We start from the raw sequence: 10589 nt of genomic DNA on the forward strand, positions 1-10589 counted from the left end.
AGTCGGAATGTTATCCCTTACCTAGAGTTGACGATATCATAGACATACTAGAACGAGCAACGTTTGTCAGCAAAGTCGACCTCTTGAAGGGTTATTATCAAATTGGGCTAACTAAACGTGCCAAAAAGATTTCTGCTTTTGTAACTCCTGACGGATTCTTTCAAGAATGCCCCAGCGACATTCCGTCTTGTACATCGCTTGACTGCAGATCTCGAGGGGGTCCAGACTTACATCGATGACGTTATCATCATCAGAAAGACGTGGAATGAGCATATCAGCCGCTTGAGTCGCCTGTTCGAAAGACTACGAGAGGCTTGGCTGACGGTGAACTTACTCAAGAGCGACTTTGGACTTGCCCAAGTGAAATTTCTTGGTTATGTGGTCGGTGAGGGAAAGGTTGCTCCTGTGTTTGCCAAAGTTGAAGCAGTGAAATTCCCGCAACCCACGACCAAGAAGAAGGCGATGAGTGTCCTTGGGATGATTGGCTATTATCGTAGGTTTTGCACAATCTCTTGACTGTGGCAGCACCTTTGACTAATCTCCTCAAGAAGAATCAAGAATTCAAGTGGACGAGCGAGTATGAGGACGCATTCCAGAAAATCAAGGGGTTGCTTATACACCCACCCATCTTGCAGAATCCAGGTTATTAAGTATCATTTGTGTTACATGTTGATGTCAGTGATCATGGTGCTGGTGCAGTTCTATTACCAAAAATTATCAAAGAAACTACTCCACCATAGATAAAAAGAAGCATTGCCATTAATTCTAGCTTTACAAAACTTTTAAATATATTTAAGTGATTCTCCTTTTCCAATTCATGTTTTTACTGACCATAATCCTTTAGTGTTCATTGAAAAGTATAAAAATAAAAACCAACGACTCATAAGGTGGAGCTTTCAGCTCCAGCCTTGTAATCAAACACATAAAAGGAATAGATAATATGTTAGCAGATGGTTTGTCATGTAATGACACACAGGTATACTGTGTACTATATTAATCAGAGCAGAATTTTTTTTTGGGGGGGGGGGGAGGGGGAATTGTTAGGAACCGTCTTTATTTGGTAGCATAAATAACATGACTTACTCCCGATGTTCTCTATATATTATTAAAAATATTCTCTTATTATTTCATAAGTTGATCTGTGTATTATTTTATCGTGTTATGCACTCTTATATTGAGTGTTAAGGATGCTGAGCAATCAAAAAGGCAAATGTCCTTAAGTTCCTTTACTTTAACTTTTACTTTAATCTCAAAATTTAAATGATTTCTTTACCCGCGTATGTCTAGGGACTTTTTGATTGAAATGATTTAATTATAATACCTTGTAATACTCAGCCGAATTACGTAACAAATGACAATCTGTTTGTGTTGTAAAATTTTATGGTTATGTTTTATTGTAGGTTTAGTTATTATAGCATTACTTTGCTTAATTGAATATTTGATACCACACTCAAGGCTGACACGACAGTACCCAACGCAGTATAAAGAGTAGGACGTTAAACAAATGCAAGTGATTTTTAAATAATATTCTTAAAAGAAAATCAACACAACATACATATATATAGGTGAAAAATAATGTACTCACCTGTACTAATACACGTTACAAATAGCTGGCCAGTGGATTCCGCGGTGAACAGGCAGTGCAGGCAACCGGGCTCACTCCACGACAGAGCAGGCGGGGGAATAAGTAGCCGATGATAGTAAGAATAAAACTGACATTGACTCCCCAGTCAGGGTAGACATCACCTGTCAAAGATGGTGCCCCCAACAGCCGGCGATGGTTTTCCACCAATTAGGAGCCATCTCAAGACTAGTCTTCTTACAAGTTGTCTGCTGGTTAACTAGTGGTTTGGGTCGTGTGCAGATAAAGATGACAATGCAGTGTATATGCATGGTAGTGTGATCCTTCTATGTTACACCTCCCCCTCGAAGTCCATTGTAGTCATAGGAGATGGGCAGCCGACATGTAGAAAGGGTCACAGGTGCAGTGCAGAACAATGATGGTCAATGAGGTCGGTCTGCTTCCCGGGATAACGCATCTGCTACGTTGTTGTTTTATCCTCTGATGTGGTTGACCTTTACACGAAAAGGCTGGATTAGGAGGGCCCATCGCAGAATACATTGATTACTGTGTCTTGACTTTTCGATGATGAGTGGATTATGGTCTGTCAAGACCTTTACATCATGAGTGGGATGGTGGAGATAACACTCAAACTTCTTATGGGCAGACACCAGGGTTAATCCTTCTTTTTAAACTCTACTGTAGTTGTGTTGGTGAGGTTTCAGCTTACTCAAGAAATAACAGACTGGATGAAGTACCCCATCAGAATCATCCAGTTCTAGAAGGACTTCACCTAAGCCCTCACCTGAAGCGTCCACATAAAGAGTAAAGGGCTTATTGAAATCTGGAGACTTGAGAACAGGATCACTCGGTTAAAAGCCTTCCTGGCAAGCTTAATCCCACTGGAATGGGACTTTCCTACTGGGAAGAGACGTCAGCGGAGCAGCTACAGATGCAAAATTCTTGCAGTACCTCCTATAATACTCGGCCATTCCAAAGAATCTCATAGCGGACTTCCGGGTTGTGGGTACTGCAAAGTTGAGGTTGGCATCGACGTTGGCAGTTTGGGGCCGACATCGTTCTTGACTCACGATGTGTCCAAGGTATGTGATGGTGGCCTCGCCGAATTGGGACTTCGCCAGGTTGATAGTCAGGCTTGCCTCGACCACCATATTTTGGGGCCAGTAGGGAAGGAGAAGCCCGTGGGGAGGAGTTGGTTACCACCAGATCTTGCTCCAACAGGTAGTCAACTACGTCCTTCATCTTGGCATTCTTCTCTGAACTGAGTCGGTTAGGAGTCTGTCGTATAAGATGGGAATCAGTAGAGAGTTCGATATCATGGAAAACAATATGACATCTTCCTGGACCATCCTTTCATACACCCGAGTTATCTTGCAGTATTTTAATAACATCCGCCTGCTCTTGAGCGGTCGAGTTTGGGAAGTTTAATGCTGCTTATTATATAAGAGCTTCCTTTCCTGCTTTCTATAATATGACTCTCCTCCCCAACCAAATCTATGTCCTCAGCAGAGAACACCTGGTTAGTGAGGACAGGTCTCTCACCCGAGTCACCCTGAGGATTCCTTCTGCGATACAATTTCATTAAGTTAAGATGTACTCGTTGAGAATCCTTTTTACGGTCAGGAGTTAGAACAACGTAGTTTAATTTATTTAACAGAAGAGATACTTTGTAAGGGCCTTAGTATTTACATTTAAGGGGTGAGCCTGGAAGAGGCAAATACAGCAATACTTCATCACCAGAATTTAACTTTCGGATTTTAGGCTTTCGATCATAAAATACCCTATATCTTACTTTGAAATTTCATTAAGTTATCTAGTGCAATTTGTCTTACTTTACTTAATTTGGATTTAAGATTATCAAAATGTTGACCAACAATCGGATTAGGAATCTCTGTAACTTGACTGAACCATTGTTCTTTTATGATTTTAAGGGGTCCTTTTACTTGACGACCATAAAACATTTCAAAAGTGAGAATCCAAGTAATTCTTGTTGGCATTCTCTAATTGCAAAGAGCATGACATGAAATCCTTCGACCCAATCAGTTTGTGTGTAAAATCAAAATCTGCTAAGCATTGATAAAGTGTGTTTTTTGCCTAACTCCGATAACTCCTTGGAGAAAAGGTCACATGTAACACTAGGGCCTTGGTTAGATTGAATTTCCTTGGGGATACCTACTTGTATAAAGAATTTTAACCAAATATCAGCAATAGTTTTAGCTCTAAGGTTTCTTATTGGGAATGCCTCAGGATACCTAGTTGTAGGGTACATTATAATCAACAAATATTGGTTACCTCCCTTGTTTTTTGGGAGTAGGCCCACACAATCTATCAGAATATGTTAAAGGGCTCCTCCGTAACAGGAATATGGTTATGTCGTGCGGGAGGAATAACCCGATCGGGCTTCCCAACTAGTTGGCAAGAATGACAAGTGTTGATGAAGTTAGCCACTTGTTTCTTCATACCTGGCCAGAAGAAATCCTGACTAAGTTTGTTACAGATTTTACATATCCCCAAGTGCCCATTTAAGGCATCATGAGCCAGTTCTATGAGCTGTACTCTAACAGAATATGGTACAACTATTTGATGTACTTCAGCCCAAGAGTCATCATCCTTTAAATATATTGAACGATATTTTCTCATTAAGATATCATCTTGATGGTAAAAACAAGGGACTATAACAATATCTGACTTAGGTACTGATATATGATGAAATTTAGCACGAGAAGTATCCTCTTTCTGAGCTTTAATTAAGCTGTCCCTGGTCATAACCTGGCTGGAGAGATCACAAGTGAAAGTGGGAACTCTTGAAGAATCAGCGCTAAGGTCAACGAAAATTTTAGATCTAGTGACGGCACAGAGGAAATAATTGTGGAAGTTCATTCTCCAAGTCCTGGGTAGGATTATCCGTCAACGGTTCATCAACCACTTTAAGGGATGCGAACAACAAGTGAACCAGCCAGATCATTACCCAGTAGAAATGTAACACCTGCTACTGGCAGCTTCTCACTCATTCCCACCTTCACCATTTCCTTTAACAAGTCACAATCAAGGTAAACTTGGGCAAGGTTTACCCGTAAAAGGACAAGTCTTCCAAAAGCACTTTCTCCCCTAAATAATTTTTCCTAATTCCAGGGACAACACTATGTACTATTAAACTTTGAGCGCCTGCAATATCCCTTAGTCTGTTACTAGGAAGTCTTTTACCATCCATTGAAAGTGAAATTTTGCCCTTGAATATAAAATCAAGAAAAAGATCTTTCTGAGAATCGTTCACTTTGGCTACATTACTAACAGACTTAGTTTTTGAGGTGGTAGCTTGAGTATCAGTCTTCACATTAGGTTTGACAATTTTTTTCTCCAAAATATATTGAATTCTTACATCCTGGTTCCCAACAACGAGATACATGATGACCGTCTTTACGACAGTATGAACAAGTCAAAAGTCTACAAGCATTAGCTGTAAGATTCGACATATCACTTTTAGTCCCAAGGTTTTTTTCCTGTGGGTGACTTTACAATATTCGGCTTCTTATTCTCCCCCTTAAAACTGTGCACTAAGGCGTATCTATCGACCATCTGTGCTTGCTTCATCAAATCTTTTTCACCCTTTTATTCTAAATAAGCCATGATATTTAAGATAATTCATCTTTTGAATTCCTCACAGACCATTAGATTGACCAGGTTATCAAAAGTGCTACTTTGAGTGGTCTTAAGTCACATTTGAGAATTACTAAATTTGTCAATAGCAAATTGAACGTATGTCATGTTAGAAGGCTTAAGGAAATTTCGGATAGTCTGGCGGTATGATTCTGGAGTTATAGAATAAGGATGCAAGATCTGTCTTTGACAAACTCGAAATCAGAATAATCATCTAGACTATTAAATGTGTGTGCTGCTTTCCCAGTGAGTTTATTCTAAGTAGACAAATCCACTCATCCTTGGGCCACTTATAGTGTGAGCTGTATGCTCAAAGAAACGCATTGAAGACTCAGGATCCGATTCATTAAAAATGGGTACCAAATTTACATTACGGGACCAATCAAAGCGAGTCTGAATTTCTCGTTAGGCTTGATTTTGGATTTCAATTACTCTCAATTCATTACTTTCAATTACCTCTATCTCAAATTTCTCTCGTTCAAATGACAATTTCTCTCTTTCAAGGACAACTAAGGTTTGAGCTTCCACACTCACTATCACCGGTGTCCCCAGTTGAAAGAGGAGAACCTACCAATTTTCTTTTAAATCCCACGGACTAGTAATGAGTCTAACAGTTTCTTCAAGAAAAAACCCAATTGAGATTAATCCTTTAACAACTACTTCTTTTAATCTGTCTTTACACAAACTTGTCGAGACTTGAATTTCAAAACAATTAGATATAGTTTTCCAGTCTGCTTTCCTAAGGTCTGCACATTCGAGTTTGTCAACAGTAGGATTAGCTATGAAATCAGCAATATCGAATTTTAACATGATTATTGATCAAGTATTTTCAAAACTAAGAAATCTTTTTATTTTCTGATTAAGAGGAATTCCCTTTTTTTAACTCACAAGAAGAGGCTGGGCATCAATCATTCTGGCAGTTTATATAAAGTACACCCATAGTCAAGAAAGGATTATAGACCCTGTTTTTTTTTTTTTTTTTGCTTACCGGATAAGAATACCAATTTGGAATTCATGGATGATAGGGCCCTTTGTCCAGTATCGTAATGGAAATCTGTAAAAAGGCACTCAGTAAGTATTTCTTACTAAAATAAATACTACTAATAATGGGGCAACTAAATGCAATTTTTCAAGAGAATCATGCAAATGGTGATACAAGCACCAAATTGATGTAGTTGGTCAATCCGAGTGATCTTGGTGTTAATATGTATGTTTTCAAGCATGCTCAGATGATTTTTTTTATTGTTTTAAGTCCATTGTAACATTTTTATCTACATAAAATATAATTTTTAGTAAAAAAAATAAAAAATAAAACTTACTAAAAAAGTATTCACTATTAGCACTGGTTCCTGTGACTTCTCCTGACAGTACATCTTTGTGCATTTACTGCTGTTCACATATGCAGCTGCAAAGTGCTCTGCATGAAAGTCCAGAGCGAAAGCATTTGCATCTCTAGTTGCAGTCTTTCTTACAGGAACATTTTGTCAGCTCCTGACAGCATGTCGCAATCGGGGGAAAAGTAGTCCAACGTATCTGCCCTTTTGCGTCCATCCCCAGTTGCTGGTTTCGAGATTGTTGCGTGGCCCAGATGATACCAGCCTGGTAGGCAGACCGCTTTGCATGTTCCTTGAGGGCTGCCTGGACATTGGCTGAGTTTGGTGAAACTACATCACAGACATTCCATGTCTACCATGCATATTTCTTTCCTTTCCCACGAAAGCCAGACACAACGTCACAGCCAGTGAAAGCATGAAAGTATAGGATCCCACTAGTTTTCTTAGGCCCTATCGCAGAAACTACATCATGAACTGGAATCCATCGATGACTGGCTCCTTGACCAAAGGCAATCCACATGTTATCAAGGCCAAGCTCCTGTAGTGATGGCAGTACAGATACTGCTATGACGACCACGTCAGTGTCATTAGCTTTGATGAGGGACTTGCTACCTTCTATTGCTGCATCCCTAGCATGCACAAAAATTCGTGTGTCTGCTTCCTCATGGCAGCATGGAGCCACAGCTTCTAGGGACTTCTGAGTTGCTAATGGCATCTTCTCCCTTTGCCACAACCACCGTGCTTATCGTCTGTGCATCACACACATTTTCTCCGCGAGAAAATGGAATAGTTCTGTCTTGTTTCTGTCATCTCGTAGAAAGCTTTTCCAGTTTTTGGGAGTCTTACTGGTTCCTGTAACTCTTCTCCTGATCCCCTGTCCTCGTTTCGACCTGGCTTCAGACTTGACTTTTTGTACACATCAAACCCTATATCCACCCTATTGTATTTGGCACCACTTTGGGCATCAAATGTCTTTGAGGTGCATGGAGGCAGGTCATTGTTCAGTGCTGAGCCATCTATGATGATAGCATCTCCATGTGGTTCTTTCTCTGTAGCATTCACTTGTGCTTCAAGAATTTCAATCAGCTGTGACTTCCGACATGTATGAAGCTTCTTGCCATTGTTACTGAGGGAGGCAGGAGCCGACTGGTTCTCATGCTTGAAGAATTCTTGCAAGTCATACTGGCTGTTCTGACTGGAGATGAAGAGTCGCGAGAACAGCTGACAGTCATTTTTCAGTAACTTCTCTTTGGAACTGCTAACATCGTGGTCATGTTTGAAGAACGGGGGATTTGTTTTTCTTGATTAGATGGTAGAACATTCTTTAGTCCCTCTAAGAATGACTGGAATTGCTCTTTTCCTCTGTCATGGTGTGTACCAACCATTTTAGCAATATCCGAATCTACAATGTTCTTTGTGTCTAACACCAAAAGGTCAGCTCATTCTTCTTGGAAAGGGTTGCCCATATCCCACAACACCTTGGATTGTGCTTCCACCTTCTCAAAGAAAGATTTCTGTGCACTCAGGGTCTGCTCATGATGTCGGCTGCTGGTGGTGGTTCCATCTTTTGCACTTGACGCAGCTTCATATCCAGCAACAAGACGACTCACTTCAGGTATGTGGAGACTTAAGACATTCCTTCTTATCCTCTTGACAAAGACAACTTTGCCCAGTCAGTGAGGAATGATTTGATGGTAGATTTTGTGTCCATAACTATTTTTGGTCTTCAGGGCCGAGGGTTTATCCTTTAACCACCCTGATGAGCACTTTCTTGTATGGGATACAACCAGGTTCATGCCGTTTGCTCTACACCTAGTCCGATCGATCATCCAGTGTCATCAGTCCCATGCAATCTGTACACCATCCAGATAACTAAAACCGTTATCCTTGGCTCGGCTCTCCAGCGCTGGCACATCCTGTCAATTCAGATGCGGCTGCTTAACTGATTTGGGGTTGGTTAAGCAGCATTTCATGCTGTTGCAGCATGACATGCTTTTTCTAAGCCGACACTGAACCCCATGCTGGGTTGTACTGCAGTGATGTCACCAGTGTGCCCTGGTAGTGCCCGACAATCACTCCCTCACATGCAGAGACCCTCTGCATGCTACCCTCACCTAGTTGGAAAAACATAAAACCAGTACATAAAACCAGTCATAAATAAGACATATATATGTATCTGAGAGTATCAGAAATAGAAAAAATCATCTGAGCATTCTTGAAAAGATACATATCGACACTAAGATCATTTAGATTGACCAACTACATCAATTTCTAAAAAAAAAAATCATCTTTCGAAGGTCAATTTGGCAGCCATCTTGAAAAATGGCCGCCATCTTGGATTTCAAAATGGCCAATCAGGCAGATTTGACAAGTAGCCCCTAGGGTATGATCATGCGGAATTTCATGCATGTATCACCATTTGCACGATTTTTCCATTATCCACTCTACTATATGAGGAAAGACAAGTGTAACAAGCTACAAGTCTACTTAGAGAAATGCCCTGCTCAAAACTCAAAAGTAAACGTCCTAATTACCCACAGATTTCAGCCGCCCTCTATGCTTAGTAAGAAACCCGGAATCGTTTATTACAAAACGGAAATGTCAATATACCCGAAGCTTACGCTGTTTGGTGAAATAATTTCACATGTTCAAGCATTTCGTATCCCTTAGCATTAGTGTGACTAAGGTCCAATTTAAGTATTAGAGGTTATGATGAATTAGTGTTAATCAAAATTACACTAAAATTCGTACAAGAGCTTACTGACTCACATCAGAGCTTACATGTAAGGAGACCACTCTCGTTATTGATAGTTTTGACAAGTTAAGTGAAAGAAACGGCTCTTACTCAATGTAAACATTCGTGGCTACAACCACATCAGAATTAGTTTATTTGTATCTTACAAGTATTACCCTGTTATGAATATGGCCACTATTACTTAATACACTACAACTGCATTAGTGATATATCAACTAAAATGATTAGCCAAATCACTCACTACATCCGAATCCAAGTGCATTTACAGGAGACTTAACACTATGTAAACAACCAAATTAAGTCAATACACTGTAAGTTATCAGAAAAGTGTAAGCAGATAAATATAACTTGGAATACCAACACAGCCAGAAATATTACATAATACCCACTAAATACTGTCATGTAACATCAGGTTTTATTTCGGAATTGAAACAGTGATACCGATTTAATTAATATAAAACAAAGTGAACTCAACACAAACAGTAAGTGAACAATTTGCTCCCAGATAGGCCCCCATATGTTACAGATACTGAGCAATTAAGAAAGTAAATGTTTTTAAGTTGCTTTACTTTAACTTTTAATTTTATTTAATCACATTGAAATGATTTCTTTACCTGCGTGTGTCTAGGGGCTTTTTTATTGAAATGATTAAGTTATAATACCTTGTAATACTAATGCCCAATTATGTAATAAATGACAATCTGTTTGTGTTGTAAGCTTTTCTAGTTATGTTTTACTGTAGGTTTAGTTATTATAGCATTAATCTACTTAATTGAATATTTGATACTACACTCGTGGTTGACATTACAGTACCCAACACCGGTATAAATAGTTGGACGTGAGAAATATGCAAGTGATTTTTAAATAATATTCTTAAAACAAAATCAACACAAAACACATATGCAAGGGTGAAAAATAATGTACTCACCTGTACTAACGCACGTTACAAATAGCTAGTCGTAGATTTAGCGGTGAACAGGGCTCACTCCACGACAGAGCAGACAGGGGGGAGCAAGTTGCCGATGATGGTGAGAGTAGAACTGACGTGACTCCTCAGTCAGAGAAGACATCACTTGTCATAGATGGCGCCCCCAACAACCGGGGATGGTTTTACACCAATCAGGAGCCATCTCGTGACTCATGTTTGTACTAGTTGCCTGCTGATTAACTAGTGGTTTGGGTCGTGTGGAGTAAGCCATGCAGATAACGGTGACAATACAGTGTATTTACATGGAAGTGTGACCCTTCTATTTTACAACGG

At 39.7% G+C, this 10589-nt stretch overlaps 1 long non-coding RNA gene across 2 annotated transcripts in view; it reads right to left on the reverse strand.

Moving 5' to 3' along the window:
- The window catches only part of LOC121869977, a 60119-nt gene extending 49740 nt beyond the window's left edge, over positions 1-10379 (reverse strand). For both annotated transcript variants that reach the window (XR_006089618.1, XR_006089617.1), the window contains exons 1-2: positions 10257-10379; positions 6228-6293 (exon numbers count right to left, since the gene is read on the reverse strand). This is a non-coding gene — a long non-coding RNA (uncharacterized LOC121869977). The remainder of the gene's footprint in view (positions 1-6227; positions 6294-10256) is intronic.
- Positions 10380-10589: the final 210 nt, after the last annotated feature.

This window comes from Homarus americanus, unplaced genomic scaffold (assembly GCF_018991925.1).
Source record: "Homarus americanus isolate GMGI-L3 unplaced genomic scaffold, GMGI_Hamer_2.0 scaffold32583, whole genome shotgun sequence".
Lineage (NCBI taxonomy): Eukaryota > Metazoa > Arthropoda > Malacostraca > Decapoda > Nephropidae > Homarus > Homarus americanus.